The sequence below is a fragment of the Pteropus alecto genome, unplaced genomic scaffold, assembly GCF_000325575.1.
Source record: "Pteropus alecto unplaced genomic scaffold, ASM32557v1 scaffold98, whole genome shotgun sequence".
Lineage (NCBI taxonomy): Eukaryota > Metazoa > Chordata > Mammalia > Chiroptera > Pteropodidae > Pteropus > Pteropus alecto.
Genome location: NW_006443570.1, coordinates 10,533,324 through 10,555,552, shown reverse-complemented (window position 1 = coordinate 10,555,552; position 22,229 = coordinate 10,533,324). Strand labels below are relative to the sequence as shown.

Sequence of the window (22,229 nt, the reverse complement as noted above, 5' to 3'; positions counted from 1 at the left end):
CCATTTGCATCTTCTTTCTGCCTAGAAGAAAGGGAGCATCAGTGGCATGATATAAGGGTAGATGGAGGGTTTGCCTGTACCTTGGAAAGCCCAGGGCCCTCAGGAAGGGAACTTGTGGGTGCACGACCCTCTGGGACACCTTCTATGTGGCCTCCCTTTAACAGACTGGCTGGTGAGGATGGAGAATGAGAAAGTGGGAGAGTTTTGTCAAGGTGACACATTTAATCATTAAGCTGTTATTTATCAAGGCCCTCTGCCCAACACAAAGTTGGTTGCAGAGCATGGATGAAAAGAATTTAAGTTTAGAATGACGCTTGGGCTTTCTGACACCCTCATGCCATGGTGCCTCCCCACACCCCATCCCCTGCCACTGGGATGAGAGGTAGAGACTAGTCTAGCAGATTCCAGAACCCTACCTCTCTCGTGACTGCACCTGAGGAGGAGGGAGGTGCTGTGCCAGAGGACATAGGGCCATCTGGAGCCCCAGGCCCTTCCTTCTCCACCAGCCTAATTCTCAGAAATTCATCCAGGTCTTAGAGTGAATGTTGGTGATTGGAGAAAAGGAGGTTCCATCAGTCTCAGAATCACAGACTCGGGAGTTAAATGTAACTCAGAGGTCACCTCTCCACTTCCCACCCAGTGCAGGAATCCCTTCTCCAAGGTTCCTCTGAACTTTCTGGAGCTTCAAAAACTCAGAGTGTCTCTGCTCGACCCCCTCAATCGAGCTGCTCAGGCCTTGATTCAGCAGCAGTAGCACTTAGACCCCTGAATATAGCAGCTTTCCACTGATCTGAAACCTAATTTTGGCACGTGGCAGAACTCTGTGAACTGTGTGACATCAGACACCTGAATCAGTACCAAGCACCACCCGCCCCAGTGCTTCTCAATGGGATTCTAATGGCATCTGAAGAAACTTCTCCTTCCTCGTTGGGCCACCTGAGAGCCAATCTCCTTGGCCCTCTGGTCCCTAAAGTCACCCCCCGGGTCAAAGACCCACAGGATACTCAGTTCAAGCCCTGACCCAAAGACCTCACCAAATATCAGTAAAACGATTTAGGTCTGAACTATGGACCATTTTTAAAGGAATCCTAACTTTGTTACTTTTAAATTCCCAAAGCATCTTCCAACAATAGCTAACAAAATGCTGCTGAGAACAAAGTTCAGGTGTGGCAAGAGCCTAAAGGATTCGATTACTTGGCAAAGTTATTTCTTGTTCAGAGAGTCATAAAATCTTTGAGCCGACCCAGGAGCAAAGTGGCTCTCCAAGATTCCACAGGTCCAGGCAAAGCCTGAGTGGTGAAGTGAAAAGAGACAGGTGTGAGGACAAAAGTCCGTCAGAAGTCCCCTGGTTCAAATCCCGCCCTACCATTCCCACCTACTTTCGATCTCAGCTTTGAGCGCCCTTTGTTATTGCCAGTACACAGCTCACACAGGCGCTCAACAAATGTCTGTTGCACAAGGGCTGGATAATGGAATAATTAACTCTGAATCGATTACCACAAATTCCAATTTAGTGAAATCTGTATGGATGAGCGAGGTTTACCCTCATAAGGGTACCTTGCTTTATGTACTGTGCTATAATGAGTCATTGCAAATAACCATATTTCAGAGAGCATGGGTATCAGAAGAACAAACCGCGAGGCATCCTACAGTGGAACACTTCTCGCAATAAAAAGAAACAAACTAGTACTGGTACACAACGTGGATGGGTCTCACAGGAATCATGCTGACTGCAAAATGTCAATCTCAAAGGCTTACTCCATACTGTATGATTCCATTTCTATAACATTCTCGAAATGACAAAATTACAGTGATAGTTGTCAGGGGTTAGGGGTGGGGGAAGGAGGTGACTATTACATAAGGATTTCTGTGTGATGACAAAACACTTCTGTATCTTGATAATGGTGATGGTCATTTGAGTCTACATTTGTGATAAAATTTCTAAGAACTACACGTATGTGCGCATGCACACACACGTGCCTGTTAAAACTGATGACGTACCAACATTAATTTCCTGGTTTTCACAATGTGCTATGATTATGGGAGATATTATCATTGTGGGAAGCTGGGTGAAGGCTACACAAGTGCTCTTTGTACTATTTTTACAACTTTTTGTGAGTCCTACACTACTTTAAAATAAAAATTTATAATAATTTTTAAAAAATCATAAGAGGGCTCATTATTTGAAGAAACCCAGTAGTAATCAGTTTACAATGCAAATAATTGTGCCTTAATTTCTCGGATAAAGTGTGCATAAATAAGATACACGCTCATAGTAGAAAGACACATGCCTTACCCGTGTTTCATATTTGGCACTGGCGTAGTACTCTGAAATACTATTTTGTCACATAAATATCTGTGTTGGCAGTCCCCACCCGCTGTCTCATCAGGAAATTTCACAGACAGCTCTGCAAACCTCAGCACCTACTAGAGTAACTAATACAGAAATGAGTGCACAATAAGTTTCAGAAAGATTTTACAGGATAAAGAAAAAAAACTCAGAAAAGAGCCTCGAATCCAGTGATTTCCAATTTTTCTTTTTTAAACCATCGAGGCCCTCTCTTTCATTTAATTTTCGAAACACAGATCTTCTATGTTTTGAGATATTTCATGAGGTGTGGAAATGATACTTGTCAACACTCATAATTGTAAATTGGGGCTCTTGGCAGCACGGGGTGACCGGAGCAGAGAGAGTTGGGGTACTCCGTCTAAAGCAAGCACACCTGGATGTTGGCCCTCGTGCTGTTTGGGGTGGGGTAACCAAGTAACGAAGCCAACCTGAAGACCCCACATTCCTTCTGTTAACCCCTAAGCTTGCAAACCTCTGGCCTGCTCCTTATGTCCAAATCACGGCTCAGATCTTTGCAAATGAGAACTGATAGAAAAACCAACCCTCCTACTTAATCCCAAACCATACAAGTCCCTAAAAGGGAAAAAAGAAGGGAGAGGGAAAAACCCTCATCTACCCTTAAAAAAAAAAAAAAAAAAAAAGCACCAATTCAAGCTGTTTCAAGACCCAACAAGCATGTTTTTCTTTCATTTATTTCTATATCAACACTCTGAAGGATAAAGATCTTTCTCATTTCAAGAGCTGTCAATTTGCTTTAGTGCCATGTTTTTCATCTGTTTGAGGTAAAGAGGAATTACAAAGCAGGCAAATGAAATAATGTACTGCAATCTAACATATTTTGGCAATTCAAATTGGGACCAGAGAAAAAGGAAATTAAACAAGGATGACAGGCCACACTGCACACCTGTGCTGTACCCCATGGGCCCACCCCTGCCTTCCCTCCACTAGCTAACTTCATGATTTGATGAAGTCTTCAGTTCTTTGCTGAAAAGGGTACTATTCGCTGCACCCTAATTCTTCAAATCATTTATACAAGTTGCACAACTCATACACTATTTTGCTTTCTGAAGCAGAAAAACCTCTTAGCTGCTGGTAAACTGTCAGGTGCTGTTACTTTAAATACCCCTGTGAAACAGCACAGAAGCCAGCAGCACATCCCCATAGATTTACTACCCTTCCCCATATAAACTAACAAAGACAAATACCTGCCATACGCTAGACTGTGAGAAGTCCCTGCCCCACACCAACCTAAGCTTCCATTACAAGAACTTAAGAGGAAGCCCCATTCTGCTCTGCAGGTCCTCCTCTGTCAACGATGGTGCCCTTGAACATTTTGGGCTGACTCATTTAAATTTCTCTTTGTTTTTAATTAAGTCGCTCCTTAACTGCTCAGATCAGTAAATTTCCCCCTCTTTAGCTCCAGGGCTGGGGATTTCTGAGAGAATGACAGGAATTTCCAGAGCCATGATACCTCAGCAGATCTCAAGTGCTGTGTGGCACTCAGGCGTCTGACCTTGGCCACCACAGATGAACCACAAGGAGTTGGACAGAGGTTGTGGAGGACCTGGGGACTGGGCTCCTTTGAGATACTGGAATAAAGAGATACTCCCAGACCCGCTGGCCCCTAGCCACCACCACTACCGATTTGAAATCCGATGGTAAATGTGAGAATGGACCTGTGGTACTGTCTTTTGCAGAACCCCATCTGCAGACATCATGAGACTCTAGGTCTGTAAAAGGCATCGCTGTTCTTCTGCCAGTGATGCATGTGTCCACAAACAGTATTTATTGGGGCACCTAGACTAGGGTCCCAGCTCTGCTGATGAGACGCATCTCGGCAGTACTGACAAATGGAAAAATCCAGAAGCTCTGGAGGCAGACTCCCTGGGCTGAAACTCAAGCTCTACCACTACTAGCTGTGTGACCTTGAGCAGGTCACTCAACTTTTCTGTGCCTCCATTACTTCACCTCTAAGTTGGTACCTACCTCATAGTGCATAATGTTGTGAGCATGTTAATTCATGTGCAGCACTCTGGCTCGCACGAAGAGCTAAATAGCTATCATCCATTATTATTATCACCTCAATGAGCTGGTCAGGAGAAATGTCTAATATAGTTCATTATACCTGAGGCCCTTCCTGTTTCAACTGTCAGGATGTTGACACCAAGTGAAATTAAAACTAGTGCAGAGGCTGGCTTTACCTGAGCAGTCAGTACTGAGTATGAAAGGATATTCTTGAGCTGGCCACTTTCTCCAACATCTGTCCAGCCCTCCCTGTCCACGCATGGGGCGGCCATGCCCTGCCATGAAGGTTGAGAAGCATGGAAAACCAGCCGAGAAAGAAGCAGACAGGCCTATGCCAACAGGAGATGGCTTCTGCTGCTTGCAACTAAGTCATTAGTATTCTTCTGCTTCTAAGTTCTGTGGTAAGGAAATTAACTCACTGAGGTCATTCACTCCCTGGACCTGAATCTGAAGCCCACTGCTCGTGATGATCCTTCCGTGCCATCTACGCAGAAAGGAGATTCAGTCTGCACCTGAAGTGGCTGCTTCAGGCAGGTGTCAACAGGTGATGAGAGCATCAGGGCCTACTCTGTTATCCTAGGCCTGTTACGGCCCTACCGACTGGGCTGGAAGATGTCCTTTCACTCAGCAAATGGGCAGGCTCTAATTTAGAAAGAAATATTTGTTACAGGCAGTGGTGCCCCTTTTAGATAGTCATTCATTTTTAAAAATCATTTAACATAAAATATCTACCATATTAGGTACAAAGATTTTAAAACGAGGAAGACTTGATTATTGCTTGTGAGGTCCAGGGGGAAAGACACAATCACTGCATGGTATGTAGCAATTACTCTATACCTCAAAGAGAGATGTAGCCCCCTGTAGGGCACATACAGACATTCTGTAGTCTTTAATCATTCATTCATGTCCTCTAGGGCTCTGAAAACTGAGAGCAAAAATGACACTAACCTGGCCGTAAAAGTTAAAAACCAGTTTGTCTGTTTATGGAAATGGCAGGAGGGCATTCTAGGAAAAGAGGCACCATGGGCCTGTTGCTGGAGCAGCAGGTCTGGGGTGACATCTAGGCCAAGGGAGCAGGGCAGGGAAATCAGTGGAGAGTCCAGGCTGCCATCAGTGAGGGCGTGGCCGACGTGAGCCACGGAGGGCCTGGACCTCCATCCACCCTGAAGGTGCATGCGGGACTGGCCTTTCAGAAAGGAACTGGAGGGCACAGAAGGAAGTCAGAGAGCCCATACTGGGTCTTGGCAGAAATCAACCTCCCCAAATGGACTGGGGAAGATCCAAGAGTGCCGGTTGATGCTGAGAGGGCAGGGGCTTAATCCTCTGCTGCCCACGGTGACACAGAGGGTCAGAGGCAGAGACGGGGTTGACTATATGAACTGCAGGAAATAGCATCACCATGAACAAGAGAACAAGGGAGAAAGGAACAAGCCAGATGTCTCCAGACCCACGATACATCCCTCGTGGAGTAAATGACACTGTTCTGAGCCAACAAGACTAGAGCCTCAGGGCCTGCACTGCGGAGAAGTCCCCACCTCGTGCAGGCCCCATCTCAAAGCACGCAGAAAGGGGAGATGACAGTTTCAGCTCAACGAGCCTTTCCCCAGTCTCTGGGTATGTGGTGTGTGTGTGTGGTGGGACTCAATATATTTGAATGAGTGGATCACTGCTCTACTTTTTATCATATTCACTTTTTATTATATTCGCTCACTTTTTATTATATTCAATTCTTGTTCTGGGTTTGATAATTTGCGTGCCTTGCTCCGCGGATCGCTATCCTTACGTCTGCGTTGACCAGGGTGTGTTCCTTCTGGAGGATGAGTTCCCTGAGGACAGGGCCCCTGTCTTCTCCACTTTCCAGATAGCTCCTGGGGCTCCACTCTGGCTGACCCACTTATGAGGCTAGACCAGGAGTCAATGTAAAGCCTGTTCTTGGCGGTGACGTCCTCCAAAGGGTTAAGGCCAAGCAATACTCCAGAGTTTATGGTCACCAAACAAAAATGAAATTCCAGGGACAACAGCATCCATTTTCTGGAGACAGGAGCAGGCACACCTGAACCCCACTTCTGGGACAGAGCAAGATGGAGAGAGGCAGAAGCAGGACAAGAGCTGACCCAGGGGATTAAAACTACCTGTTCCTAATCCCAGTTTATGTGCTGAGAGCTAAAGCCAGAGAAAAACGCAATGTGCCATAAACCTATGTCTTTACAGGTATTTCCAGATGCACGTACCTGCCCCAGCCAGCTCTAGCAGTCATTGAAGTGGGTGGGGTCACTCAGCATTATTTATGACCTTACACCAATAAAGTCAGAGCTTATTAACATCTTGCTATAAAGCATCAGGGTAGGATAAAAACGGGAGGGCTATGTTGGGATAGGGCCACTATCCCAACATTCCTCCCACGCCACCTCATCGAGAAGGCCCCAGGGGCCCAGGCACCTTCCCCACCAAGGATGGTCCATACCAAGACCGTCCATATCCAAAGAAGCCTGTAGAAAACCTCATAGGACTGAGACAGGAGGAGGAGAAGAGAGAGGAGCTGCATGGGACAGAGCAGTGGTGCGACGGTCCAATTTAAGGATGAAGGGACAGGCGGCTGCTCTTGGCTGTGGGCCACCCTCCACCTAAGGCAGGAAGATGGTGGATGCGACAAAGATGAAAAGTCACTGGAGTCGATCAGCTCTAGGTTCCAACCTGCTCTGAAAGGTGAGAAGTGCGTACTGGGGTACAAGCAAGACTCTAAAAATGATCAGACAAGGCAAAGCGATCATCCTCGCCAAAAACCGCCCAGCCTCAAGGAAATCTGAAAAGAGTACTACGCCATGTTGGCCAAGACTGGTGTCCATCACTACAGTGGCAACAATACCGAACTGGGCACAGCATGTGACAAAGACTAGAATATGCACACTAGCTATCACTGATCCAGGTGAGTCTGATGCGATTAGAAACATGTCAGAACAAACTGATGAAAAGTAAATTGTGCAAATTTTTTCTTTAATAAAACTGGCCAGAGCTTGTTTTTTTTTCTTCTTCTTCTTCTTTTAAATAAACGAATGCACAATCAACAAACATGTGGCAGAACACGTCACCAACATATGCAGGAACATGTCACCGGCACATGTCACCAAAGCACTGCTTCTGCATCCCATACCCCAGTTGGAGGGACAAACTGAAAGAGATATTTAAAACCAAAGCACCAAAGCAGTGGTTTATCACGGCAAAATGAGGTGCTGGAATAAGAGTAATGGTGAAATCACCGTGGGGCCAGATCTCGAGGCACGGCTTCCCAGCAGGAGATGGAGTGAAGCCAGGTCTTGCAGGATGGGAAAGTTCTGAAAAACCAAAGACCTTGGGAAAGTGTTCACATGGGGGCACAACCGAGTGTTCACATGGGGGCACAACCCGAGTTAACACGGGTGGGATTTCACTTGGCTGGAAATGCCTTGGGTCTGGAGTTTAAAAAAAGCCAAAGATCAGGGCGCCCCCCACGGTGTCAAGGCTCCCTGGCATTGCCTCCCTGACTCGATAGGCTTCCCTCGGTGGATGGGAAAATGCAGGGCACGAGTGCTCCTGCTCCCTCAATCTTCCTTTCTGCTTGAGAGAAAAAATATTTAAAAGAAACACTCCCTAGACAGCTGTGAGTTCTCCCTTGCTGGCCTGATTCAGTTATTTATCAGAACGCTCAAGCGAGGTTATTTTCAGACTTCCACATGAAATAGTAATACTTAGCACTCCCAATTCACCTCCCAAGCAGTTTTCAAATGGCAGCTCCTAAACCCTCCACACCCTCGAGAAACAGCGCTCGCCCCATCTCTCAGACTGGGAAAAGAGAGGCAGGGCTGCCCCAGGATCCCTGACGATTTCTGCGATGACTTTAAGCCACTCTGACCCAGGTGTACTCTCACCTGGACCCTAGGCACCATTTTCCATCGAAGCTGATGCAACGCTTCGGACTTAGGACTCTGTTCTAAGGGGCCAGGTGATGGCCCCGAGGCCTCTGACCACTGCTACGTCTGCAAGAACACCAAGAACACACCTCCTGCAGCACTTCAGCCAGCCAGGTGCAGGCTTCCTCCCACAGGACTTCAGCAAGGGCCCTGCATCTCCAGGGTCCTAGCCTCCCCGCACCCCCCGCCCCCACTCCCTGCTGGTCCCACTGGGCTCATTAGCATATCTGTGTGAGCTGCACTCTTGTTTCCCATGGCATGTCAACCTCACACATCTGATACCATTTAAAACCAAAACATCACGTTCTGGGATAAAATACAAGCTTCACAGGAGGCCTTCTGAAAAGGGACTTCGGTCTTGTGCTATGGCTTTTCTTCTCTCCTCAAAGAAAGCACCTCCAGACTTCCTCACAGCCAGCCAGCCAGCATCGACCCTTTCCGGCCTTACTAAGGACCTCAACCTGTAGCCCTCAGATAGATTCTGCATGCATCACTGCAAAATGAGATTTAAGGTCCTGTCCTTTGAGTTTTCACTTTATAAAGTCATTCATGTAGCAAATGGGTTGATTTTCCTGGAGGCAGGATGAGAAAGAACAGGCTGTCAGTACAGATACCTCAACTTCTGTGCTCCACAGGGGCCAGAAGTTTGGGGGTTCCGTGTGGGCGAGGGCAGCAGATGAAGGGGCAGTGTGGTCACAACCTGTGGCCCAGGTGATGGTGGATTCCCATCAGTGCAGAACTGCATGCCCAGCCCAGGGGGGTGGGCTTCCCACAGCTGCCAGTGGTAACCGCCCGCAAGGGGAGGGTGAGCGGAATGCACTCAGGGCGGTACCCAAACCCAGCCACTGCTAATCCGCTGCACGAGTTCCAAAAGGACAATGTGCCCTGTGCTGGACCTTCACTAACTCATAAATGGCCCTGGCCCTTTATGTAGCGCCAGATGGCTTGGTCCAATGCCTAATGCACAGCAAGGATTAAAAAAAAAAAAAAAAAAATACAACCTCTGTCTTATTGCTTGTAAACAAACACATCAGGATGGACACCAAATGGCCATTGTCTCCTTCAAAGAACTTAGCGTGAAAGGCCTTGTCTTTATTGACTAAGACTTCAAATATTTTTTTGAGATTTTTTTGGGGGGGGAGGAATTCCCTTCTAGTCAGTTCCCAAGTCATGCAAGACAACTAGTCTTATTATTTTATAGTCCTGCTGCATTTTGGTCCAAAAACAGCATAATCAATCTTGGCCTTAAGTCACTTGGAGCTAAGGCTGGTGATGGTTTCCAAAAATCACATCCACTTTCAAAGGCCAAAGATTTATCACCAGTGAGGATATTCAGAAGAAAATGCCACAGAGTCTGACTATGAGTTCACAGTGAAAGCTTTGAAATGCTCAGAGCAAAGGCGAGATCTTTGGAATAAGTACACAGACTCCCACTTTGAAGAGGACACATTGCATTTGTAAGGAAAAGCCCTGGTCTTAATGCTACTAGTCACTGGGGTGGGGGTGGGTGCAGAAGGTAGGCGGTGGTGGGGAGGAGGAGAGACAGAGAAATACAGACAGAGGGAGACAGACACCAACAGAGAGAGACACACGCACAGAGAAATACAGACAGACAGGAGAATGACAGATAGAGAGAAAAAGACTGATTCATCATAAAAGAATCTTGGAGGTGAAATAAACGGGAGAGAAATAAGAAAAGATTTTCCATAGCGTAATACCAAGGGAATTATGGATGCAACTGTAAGAAAACATTTACCATCTCAATGTACATTAGCATCCTCGGGAGGTTTGTGAGTCTGGGCTGGGCCCACACTTGCTTGAAAATCACTCTGCAGATGCCCCCTTGCCCCAGCACACACCATTGCCATGCATTTCTTAGCTGTCAGAAATCTGCCTTCCCCTGCCTAGCTGCCCAGGCTAACCCTCGTGTCCCTAAAGCCGTACGCGGAGGAGGGCAAGAGGAGGTTTTCCCTCAACAGGCATGAAGAATAAGCTCGTTTTGCTCAACTCTAATCAAAGATGCTGAACCCATCCAGATGTTCAAACAGCTCGGGAGAGCATAGCGGAGCCCCTTAGATCCCATGTTTCTCACCACTCCTCCCCCGCTCCCCACCCCGCCCAAGGCCAGGGAAGACCTCTTCCTGCAGAAAGGCTACTCCTCAGGGACAGTGCAATCAATGACCACTCAAACTTCCAGGGAACTTGGCGTTAGGCGCAAACCACAGAGAGAGTATCCACAACCCATGAAAGCAGCGACGTTGGTTCACTTCTGTGACAGCTGGAAAATGACAGAAGCCCCAAGCCATCCTTATCACATCTCTGTGCATACAAATACACAATGGAAAATTACAGATGCCTCTCATCTCCCAAAGGAGCCATAATAACCCCACAGGTTTTCCCCAAGTCTTCAGGACGCTCCGTCTGCCCTGTCTGACACGAGGGACACAAGTCCAGCACCTGCGAAACTGCTTTCGAAGGGAAGCCACCCAAGCCCTGAGGCTCCGGACGCGGCTAATTGCCCCGTCAGGGTCTCGCCCTCAACAGACCGAGGTGAGGATGTCTCAAAAGAAAACGCGGCGCCTTCCCTGGCGCAGAGATATCGGGCTTGCCCACTGTCCTTTCGTAAATGCCTGCTGGGTACGTGTGAAGATAAGACGAGTATTACATTATGATGCTTCCTCATGCATGAAAGTCTATTTTAAAGAGAGTCTGGAGTTGGGGAGGAGGCCAGGGAGGAGGGGGACAGAGCCTGAGGAAGCGGGGTTAAAAGGAAAGCTGCTTTATCGAGAAAAGTCTCAGCCACAGAATGAAACTGCGCTTTACCTGCAAAGGAAAACTCATTAAAGTTTCTCTTTGGTTCCAGAGGAAGAAAGCTAGAGCCACAGAATCTCAGAGAAATTGTTTTTATTTCCTTATTTGCTTTTCACCTTGTCGCCCCACCCTGACTTACATAGTAACTCTTGAATAAAGATACAACACCCCCACCCCAAGCCAAGACGCCGGACAACCATACCAAATAAGTGTGAACATAGCCTTTACTTTAAATTTCACTCTTCCAGGTTTGCCACCCCGCGCAATATAGTGCATACACTATAAAGTTGCACGAATCCTTGTGTAGGAAACTCTGGCGAAAACTTCTTTTGGAAAGCAAGGAATATCTGCATATTATCAGGGAACGACAGTTAACTCTGTCAATTTGTTCAGCTACATTGGAAGGCCTCCCTCCTCCTGCCTGCCGATGGTATCCTGCCATGTGGATGTTCCAGGACCTCAAAACCCCACACGTTTTAATAAGGACGACATGCCTCTCCCCCAAATTCCAGTTCCATCAGTGGACCACCGCTTCTCATGGGCCGAAATCTTTATACCGTCATTGACCTTTCCCTCTTCCAAGCTCCTGTCCGATCCTGTCATTTCTTCCTTCGATGCGACCGCCATATCATCCTTTCTTAAATCTTCAACATGCCTCTTAGTTTCGGGACTTTGTCCCCATAGTCTGGACCTACCACACGATGATCTCCTTCCTGTGATCACTGACACTCCTGATCACTCCACTCCCATCACTTCCACTCAGTGTAGCCTGGTTACTTATCCTGAAAGACCAGTTTGAGTTTCCACGTGTCCCAGTGCCCACAGGGAAATGTCCAAGCACTCAGCCCAATACCAGCTGGCCTTGGCCCTGCCTTCCATCCTCACCTCTCTCTGTCCCCTCAAGACACATGCCCCCTCGTCCAGTCCCCTGAACGTCTTCTGGCCCCTGTGCTTACGGTGAACATGCTTTTGTCCAACCTCCACAGTGGGCAGAACAGAGGAAAGAGCACGAGGAACTCCGTGAGGAGGCCCTTAGGGAGACTGGCTCTGGGACTGGTGTCCTGAGGCCATGACTTCTAGACACAGAGACTTAGGAGCTTTCGCCAAGGAGGCCGGACATGAGATGACAGGAGGGGAGGGGACTGTGCCAGCAGCAGCAGGACCGAAAGGGCAACAACCCCGGCACCAGCCAGCTTTCTGGCGTCACGAAGGAGAAACCAAAGTCTGGGGAATTGTAGAGGTCAGGGTTATGGTCAAGGGAAGAGAAAGTTTCCACAGAAATCTCTCATCCCAAACCATGAGCACCTTGTGAACAGAAACTGTATCGTATGCCTTCACTGCCCCTCACCCCAGAGCAAGGGCTCGTGACTATTTTTTGATTGACAGGCAGATAAAGGGCAGCTCTGGGGACTGAGCAATTGTTCTGGGACTTTTAAGACCTAGACTCTTGCTGATGTGTGGAGTGACCTTGGGCTAGTTGACAAATGTACCATGCCTAATCAGTTATATAGGAGGGCTTGCAAAACATTTATTTTTTAATACATGCATTACATGTATACATCAGAAACTGCCGATGAGCAAAAGAAGAAAATACAGAAGCAATTAGAAAACACACACACACACACATAAACACAGAAGAAGAAGGAGGAGAAGAACAAATAACATTTTGGTATTTATTTTTCCTAGACACATGTCTATGTGTCTGTGTGTAACATTTTAAATTTCTTAAAAAAGGAAATAAGAGTACTTATTAATTTGCCAAGTCTCATGTCCTGAATTATTGAGATTTAACCCCTAAGTATTGTAGCTGAATATAACAAAACTCCCAGTCAGTTCTCTTTGATTTCTTAGACTCACATCAGTCTTGAAGCCACCCCTGAACTGTGATTTATATGACAGCTTGGGAAAAGCCAATTGGGGACAATCAATGAAACAGATGGAGACAGGCCTAGTGAATGTGCATGAATTAAAAGGAAAACTCTATTGTAATAGGAACAAGATTCTAATCACTACACCTAATTACAAAGAGGAGTAAATCACGGGAAAAAAAATTAAGTGTCTCATACAGAACAAACAAAGCAATTAGTCATAAACAGAGGCTCAGGGTTTGGCGAGCGATCGGGAGCCCGGCCCCAAGCCACCAGCTGCACATCTGCTCCCAAGGCCACATCGGAGCTGGAAGGTCAGCGCTGGGGAAGGGCGGGCGGCAGCCTCCCCACACACGCACGCCGCACACGCAGGCACTTATCGGAGGCTCCTGACCACAGCAGTGACCCGCCATTAGATGCTCGAGGGCCTAAGCCTGGGGCCCAGACTTTCCTGGGTGGCAGAATAATGACGGGTGATTTTATTATATGACAGAGCCACATCTTTCATTCTCTGTCCCCATCCCCTGAGGTTGTTAATAATAAAAACAACACCAATAATAGCAGTTAATTCTTATTACACAATCACTGTACACCCAACAGCATGCTAGGTATTTCACACCATAATCTGTTTTAATTCGCATGTTAACCCTTTCAAGAAACTATTAGCATCACCTCTATTTATTTATAAATGAGGAAACGGAGGCCTAGAAGGTTGATCAATTTGCCTAAATTCACACTACTTTCTGAGGAGCAGAGCCTGGATTTAAACCCCACAGTGGACTTCAAGGCCTTTGCTCTTAAAAACTGCACCACGTGGTACAAAATGAGAAAAGTGATACCCATTTCACCAAACTGCGGTAAGAAACGACATGTCAAGTTTGAAGTGCTCGGCGTGCACAGAATATTCAATAAACGTTGACTGCTGATTCTGAGCCCTTTCCTCTTCCTGCCCCAGCCACCCTCTCTCTCCTGAGGTCCCCCTCCTAGACGCTCTGGGACAGTTCCACATCCATTCTGCAAAGAACCTCCCTAAACAACCTGAGACACGCGATGACTGTCATTATGGGGCAGGCTTTCTTGAAGGGTCTATAGAATAAAAACCAACGGTGGTCGAGGCCATTCTAGGCCCATCTCATTGCTAAAGAGCCAAGCAGTAAGGGGGGGAGTGAATCGGCAGATGCACGAGCTATTCTTTTGGTCATTCCAAAAGACTTCTCCCAAGACGTCAGAACCTGTTTCAGCCACCAAGAAATAGACAGGGACTATTTTCAAAGATCGACCTCACAGCCCTGTGAGCACAAGCCAAGGGGAGCTGTGGCGGGTGGCCTGGAGGCAGGGTCCCTGAGCCCTGAAGGCGGCCTGGCCTGGGGCAGTGGGAGGGGAGGAGATGGATGGAAAATGAGTCAGGTCCTGTGATGGAGCTTCCTCCTCTCTCTTTAAACTAGATGATAAAGCAAGAGCTTCTGCCTAAGCGTGCGGCAGTAAACACATAAAAGATTGTTTTTGACATGTCTGGCAAAGGAGCTCAGTTCAGCACAGCAAACGCTCCCATGGATGTCCTCAGCTCAGCCAGTTCTCCAGACAGTGGCCCAGCCACCGGCCAACTCGGACACTAGCAGAGTTCAAGGGCTTGGGCCCCGAGGTCACAGAGACTTGGCTTCATATCTGACACTTGGGAACCACAGAGTGACCTTGGACAAGCATCAGAACAAGTTACTTAACTCTCTGAACGCCAGTTAATAGCATGTTCTTAAAAGGATAATGAAATGGGATTAAATGGAAGCTGTATTTACACATGGAAACATACACGTGTTAGCTTCTCAGGCTGCTATTATTATTAATATTATAATATCGGTTAGTGTTTTTATTTAAAGGCCACGGTTGAATGTGCCATTAATTGAGTGTACTCATCAACAAAACTAACAAGACAGAACTCTGGATAAAGTCTGGTCATTACATAAGCTACATATACCCAGGTGGCCCATCCTCACCTAACAGACAGTAGTTGTCAAACACTGGCGGCTCTACCAAGAGGACACCTGCCCACCCTTCAAAGAAGAGGTGAGAGTTCTCCTTTATTCTAAGTGAGTTTGTGACTCGCTGTTTTCTATGACTTTCAAGGCCAGGTCGGAAAAGTGAAGCCACGTCTGCCGTATTTGCTGGAACACATGCGCTGAAGACCTCAGCTGCTCTATAAGGAGTTCAGCTGTCCTGAGGCCGCCACGATGTAAGGAAGCACAAACCAGCTCATGAAGAGAGACCGTATGGAGAGAGAGATGCCTGCTCAGCCTTCAGCTGTGCCAGCCACTGTCTGACTGCAACCTCATGAGATAACCCTAGCCGGAACCACCAGCTGAGCCCCTTCCAAATTCTCGATCCATAGAAACCGCGAGAGATAATATAATGATTGTCGTTCGAAGGCAGTAAGCTTTGGTATGATTTGTTACGCACCAATAGATAACTGGAACATCACGCATATGAAAACATGCTGTAAACTGATGGGTAAATATTAAGAAGTACCAATGCTATAATAAGTTGTGATTATTTCCTCTTCAAGTCTGCCCTTGACTTTGTCTTTGGAAAAATCAGGATTGTGAATGGGGTGAGGAGAATACATACAGACTCGCCTTTAGCTTCTCAGAAAAAAAAGCCCAATTGTCACCAAATGATAGGTGTCAATATGCAAAATGACATCTCAGTTCATGTACTGGCATCATTTAGAAATAAAGATTCTACAAACTAAAAAGTGACTTGAAACAGGAGGATTTTCCCCCAACAAAGCCAAGCCAATTCTATGCAAAGATCCTCAGAACCCAAACATCTGTGTTCTGCAGAGGAGCTGGGTTGCCTGGGCAGCACAAGAACCCATCTCATCTGCTCACAGGCAAAGAGGAAGATCCTCGCTAGACTGTGTATGAACGTAGATGCTGACTACGGCCTTCCACCCAAACTCTGTACCAGGGCAGGAGGGATGTTCTCCACCAACCACAAAACGAGTGTGCCTGGGGTGGCCAGGTGCCTCACAGTTCAAAACCACGGCTTTCCTGTTCTCATCACTGCAGTTTCTGGGAGCAAATTGAGATCGTAAGGCCGTCAGCAGCCTAGGCGCTCATCATCTTGACAGATACTTAGCTATTCATTTAAAAACAAGTAAGAGAACAAGCGTCAGCTGTATTTTTTAATTACTCCTGTATAGGACTGGGAATGCTTTGGCATAATTGGGGTATTGAGATTTTTTTTCACTTTGAAGGCCTTGTTGCGGCGAGAAAAATACTATGTTTAGTCTAATCACAACCACCTTTCTTCTAAACCATCTTAGTGATGGAAAGGCCAAAGGTGACGGGCATTTATTTTTTTATCAGGCAGCGGGGGTAACAGTTACCAGGGCTGGGTTTGCCATGAACATGTGTCCTTGGGCACAGAACTCTTCGCAGCGCGGTTGTCTCATTTAGAAACTGGGGGACGTGAAGGAAGTTCCACGTGTTCCCTTTTGGCTCTAATATAATATAAAGTCATCACTCCCACTCTTCCTATCACCCCAGGCCAGTGGGGTATAACTTACCATGGGCCAGCCCTCCTAATACGCAGAGTATTTCAGGGCACACGGTGTCCAAACTCATCACCAGCCTCCATGGCCAGAAGCTTGTCCGACAGTGCAATGGTTCCCTACTATCTGTGTGAACGGGGATCACCTGGCGCCCTTGTTAAATGCCTAGTCCCAGGCCACTCCTCCAGACTACTATAATTCGGTAGTTGTGGGGTGGGGCCCAGGAATCTGAATTTGAGATAGATACACGCCGACTTGAAAAATGGCTTTGGGGCTCAGAAAGAATAAGTCTCAAATCCTGTCCTCTCGGTTTCCCGGCCACATAGCCCTGATCGAGGTACTCCACCTCCTTGGACCTCTCCCTTCTGAGAAAGCACGGCCTCCCAGTACTGCTGGAGAACATGAGGCAAAGTCCTCTCTACTTCCTGCCACACACAGCTGCCCAACACAGACCTGTTCTCTTTTGGCTCTAAAAGTGGGGCACCTCAGAGTGGCTTTCCACAAAGCGCGAGAGCAACAACCTCTCAGAAGACAGGTCGGGCTGCAAGGGCCCACAGCAGCACTTAGACCATTGAAAACAGCCAAGTACCTCATAGTTAACAGTAAAGGTCGGGGTGAGAGCTGAAGGTAGCCACCAACGGAACAAGCTATAATCGTACACCTGGCAGCTGGAGAATACAAAAAAAAAAAAAAAAGAGGATTATGGGCCTTATAAATAGCATTTCTAAAGCCTTTGGGTACCCTGCCCAGTTCAATGCCAAGCTATCCTGTTCTCACCCTTTGCTCCTCAGACCTGGCTCTATCCCCAGAGGAATACAAATGCCCTGATCAAGCACCGGAGCCGGGGGAAGAAGGGCTGCCCAAGATGGGGATGGGGTAGTGGTTCACCCGAGCACACCCACATGCGGCCAGACACCTGGGCTCGCCATAGCCGGGCTCTGAGACCAAATGGCTGACAGAGCACATCAGCTCACCTCCCATGCTTGTCAAAACGATTAGGCTCTAGAAGATGGCAATGGCACCATGGCCGAGAAAATGCAATGTATCAGCCTGTTCATAAGCCCCGTGGACAGTTCAACAGGGCCAGGAGGGCAGGGGACCTAAATGGGGGGAAAGGGGACTGGGCTGTCTCCCTTGGGACAGAGGAGTCATTAAAACTATCCAGTAGAAACGTTATAAAACCTGGAAGCACCACATAGCCAAGGAGAGCAAAACGTCTCAACCTCTGTGGATCCGTAGGACAAGTGGCCAGCGCTGTGCTCAAGAGAAAAGGTGGGAGGGTCTGGGCATTCGCCGAGTGATTGACAAGCTGGCCCTCCCGCACTTCTACTCTGCTCCAGTAACTACCCATATTATGCCGAAGTGACACAAGCGACAATAATTAAGCCCAGATCTCTGTGGATCGTTCGCAGTGATAATTCTACCTTTGTAATTCAGCTTCAGATAAACCCCTTTTGTTCTGCCTTATAACACAGATTCTAGTATCATTCAAGTATATTAACTGTAGCCTATTACTGTCACAAAAAATGCTCCCTGAGCCATAGCAAAAGACTCCCCAGACAAAACTTTATGTCATGTTAATCCAAGCTTTAATAACTATGAGGATATATAACTGTATTCTAATTGTGCTCTGCGTTCCTGCATACAAAAACAGAAGATATCAAAAATGACAGCGGCAGATCACTTCAAATAAAAAAGCATTAATTCCCCACTCAGGATGCTGGGATGCTGGGGTGAAGGGATGTGTGTTTATATGAAAAAAAGAAGCAACATGGGGCTTCTGAGGATAGGGAAGTCTTTGCGGCTGGTGCGGGACTGCCAGAAATCAATGCCACCGAAGGCTGGAGCATGGGCTATGGAAGATGATGAAAAGCAGTCATGGCGACCTGGGTGTGGAGCCTGGAGACTTATCAAGTGAACAAAGTCAGAGACGTGCAGGGGAAACAAAGAAGCTGAGCGGGGCTTGCGAAGGTCGCTATGAGAATCCTTGGTTCTGGACCCAGTTTGGACATGAAGTCAACGTATGACCTTAAACAAGTCATTCCCATCCCCTGAGACTCCATTTCTTTCTGCAAAGAGGACATGAGGTCAGACTCATGAGTGGACCTGGTATGGCTCCCTCCCTCGCCTCCTTCACGCCCTCTCCGGGGTGGGCTGCTGGGACTACCTGCTATAGAACTGCAGCCCAGCTCCCAATATCCTTTGCCATGTTCTGCTATTGTTCCTTTTAAATGGTTATCATTTTCTAACATGCTATGTGATTTACTTACTTACTATACTAGTTGTTTATTATGTGTCCCTTCATTTGAATTCTGATCTACAAGGACCAAGATTTGTGTCTATCCTGTTCACTGATGTATTCCTGGTGCCCAGACAGCAGCTGGCATATAGCATGCAATCTATGAATGTTTCCTGAATGACTGAGCAGCATTGCCACAGACCAGGTATATGGCCCAGGACAAGTTTCTTTAACACACTGAGACTCAGTTTCCTCAAGGTGCCCAGACAGCAGCTGGCATATAGCATGCAATCAATGAATATTTCCTGAATGACTGAGCAGCACTGCCACCAGGTATATGGCCCAGGACAAGTTTCTTCAACACACTGAGACTCAGTTTCCTTATCTGCAAAAAGGCAGATACCTGCTTCCTAGTGTCACTGAGAGGATTAAAGAGCAGATGCAAAAGCACCAGGTGTGGCGACTGGCACAACAGAGGTGCTCAAAGCAGGTTATTTTTCTGGAGAAAAACAAAATTCCCTCTAAGGCTTAAGAGGCAATTTTCACTGCTCAGACCAAAGGCAGGTCCTTATTCAGTCACTGGTTTCATTACCTTCACGACATATCCTTCTTCTAGAACCCTTACCCCTACTTCTCCAGCCCCCCACTCCACTCCATACCCACAGCTGGACACCTTTTCTGACAGTGGAAAAGAACCAAACAGTACTAGACTTTTGTGGGACACGGCTGCGTTATGGAGACTTCTGGACATGGGTGCCTAGAAGGCCAAAAAGGATCAAGGCAAACTGTAAGCTTCTTGGCCTTAGAGTTACCTTCTCCATAAAACCAGGAAACTGTCTTTTAATGGGTCTCCCGTACTCGACGTCGTAAAGATGAAACATAACAAAATGATCATTCTCTGATAAGACGAATGATTATTCTCTGTTATTTAACCTCTCTGAGCCTGGTTTCCTTATCTGTAAAAAGGGGGATTATAATAACCCTCATTGCCATATCTCATGGAGTGTGCTATGTCGAGGCCTTTGCTATTTAGAGAGTGACCAGAGGCAAGGGGCCAAGAGCATGCAATTTGTGGCGAAAGACTTGGCCTCCAGTGCCAGCTCCCAGGTGCATATGAACCACTTAACTCCTCCAAAGAGCCAGTTTCTTCTTCTGTATAAAGGGGATTCAACTTTCCCTGCTCCACCTGCGTCACAATCACTTTCGTCACAAACACTTTCGCAGCCACAAGCCCAGGACATGAATATGCCCCCAGGGAAAGGGACAGCAGGGCCTACCTCCTCACTGCCGTTTGGGCAGCTGATGAAGGTTTCACTACTCATGACTAGCAGAGCCTATAGCTAATACTTGTAACCACACCCCTTCCCCAAAGAGAAAGATCTTCAGTCAGTTCAAGGCTTCCCACCTAACTTGGGATCTTGAATGCCTTCATCAGGTGGAAGGGACCGAATGGCAGAGGAACAAAAATCTCATCAAACACATCACGACCCAAAGCCCAGACAAAGCGACAGTGGCCCCCGAGGGCCGGAGCTCCACCGGGAGAGTACTGTTCCCGGCAAGCGCGCCTTGACTGAGACCTAAACTGCCCACCGGCATCTTTATTGATACTTTTGCTGCATTTAACAACCAAAGAATAAAAGAATTCGGAGGTGGCAAGTGAGGACTGATTTCATTCATCTCCTTCCTCTTTTTCGCTGTAGATCAACTACGCAACCAGATGTTATCATGAGACAAATCAGAAATCCCCACCGGAACAGCTATCACACCTTTCGCCTTTCTTCTGACAGATGCAAATGCCATCAACACCCGAAACTCCTACTCCCAAAAAATCCTGAAAGACAACAGACAGGCAGAGTATAGAGGAAAAATGGTTGCTCTGTGTCTCCACGAAGCCCAGCTGGCTTTTACTTACTTACTTACTTACTTATTTATTTCCCCCCACTCTTTGATTCCTCTCCTCCCCTCACTTCCACCCCTGACCTATGGAGGTTGCCGTTTCCCCTGAAGAGCTGGATCTCTGAAGGCGGGGCGTCTCCTCCCACACGCTCATGGCATGCACCCGGGGCCTGGCGCCCCCAGAGCACGCGGGGGGCCTGGAGCACCCGGGGCTTGGTGCGTGGCTCCACCTGGGGCGCAAACCCAAGACCTTCTGCGTGTGAAGCAGACGTGCTAACCACTACACTATGGAGCCACCCCCCGCCTGGCTTTTAGAGCCCATTGGCAGTGCTCGGAATCCTGGTGGCATGGCTAGGACAAGAGTCCAGGGATCCATTCCACATTTCCTCCTCTGAAACTGGAGCCTGAGCCTCCTCAGTGCGAGCTGGGTCTACAGCAGGCTTTGTTTCTTGACCTGTTCGATGCTCTCATCCCATTCTACCTAATTTGCAGCTCCCCCAAATGGAAACCTGATGGAAACTGCAAGAAGAATAAAAATACTCCAGAAAAGACTGAGAGTCCAAATGGCCGTCCCCCTCTCACCCAGAGCCTGGCCCCGGCACGTCACACACGTGGGACAGAGGCACGTCTTCCTCGGTGGCACTGCAATGTCTTCAATACTATCAAGAAGTATTTTTTCCCTTGCCCGTCCAGCATTGGCTGCCAAAGACTTAGATATCTATTTGAGAACCCTCAGTATTGATTAGGTCAAATCTACCAGGTGTTTATTTCCTGATTTCTTGACCTTCGAGGCTCCCCGAGGGCTTACCTAATATAGTAATGCCACAGTGAAAATAACTGTGGGGAAGAAAGATACTCAGGAATTCACGCTGTCCTGATTTTACTTGTCCATCACCTCCAATTCTCGTGGAGACTGTCTCACAAATCCTTCCCCGTTTTTCACGGGGATTACTGAGACCCTGACAACAGAACAGATGCCTCGCTCTACTAGAGAAATACTGTCAAGAAATACAAATGAAAAACTGAAGCAATTCGGAACATTATAAATCGGAAATGATCTTTTTCATCTCGGTTAATATGTGAATCCAGACGACAAACCTGTCTTTTTTTTTTTTTTTTTTTTTAAAGGAAAAAGCTTTAATCACAACAGGTTTAGGTGGTAGCCGGAGCAAATTACAACACTAATACGGTCCTTGGAGAAAGAAAAATAAGTTTTGATAGAGCAAAATGAGGACTTTCAGAGCAATGTTCATGTTCCTTCTGGCCAGTGTTATGAATTCATCACCCAGGGAGAAATACTGAGGCAAAGCCACCAGCCTAGAAGGGCTGACTGAATGGCAGGAAGAAGGCAAACTGTGGCTTCATATTCCTATCATTAGATCAGTCCTTTGTAAAAAACCATCACCATCATCATCACCATCACCATCACCACAGCGTTTGGCCTTCCTCCCACTGGAATGCTCAGTGATTCCTGAATGGGAAGTGAGGACTGGCAGGCAATGGTTTCCCTTCCCCTTTTGCCAGAACGAGAAATATGATCTCAATC

General features: G+C 47.3%; 1 protein-coding gene and 1 pseudogene across 1 annotated transcript in view; one reads left to right on the top strand and one right to left on the bottom strand.

Moving 5' to 3' along the window:
- Window positions 1-22,229, bottom strand: part of MSI2 (musashi RNA binding protein 2) — a 333,055-nt gene that overhangs the window by 103,275 nt on the left and 207,551 nt on the right. The window lies entirely within an intron of this gene.
- LOC102894869 lies at window positions 6,919-7,351 on the top strand (annotated as a pseudogene).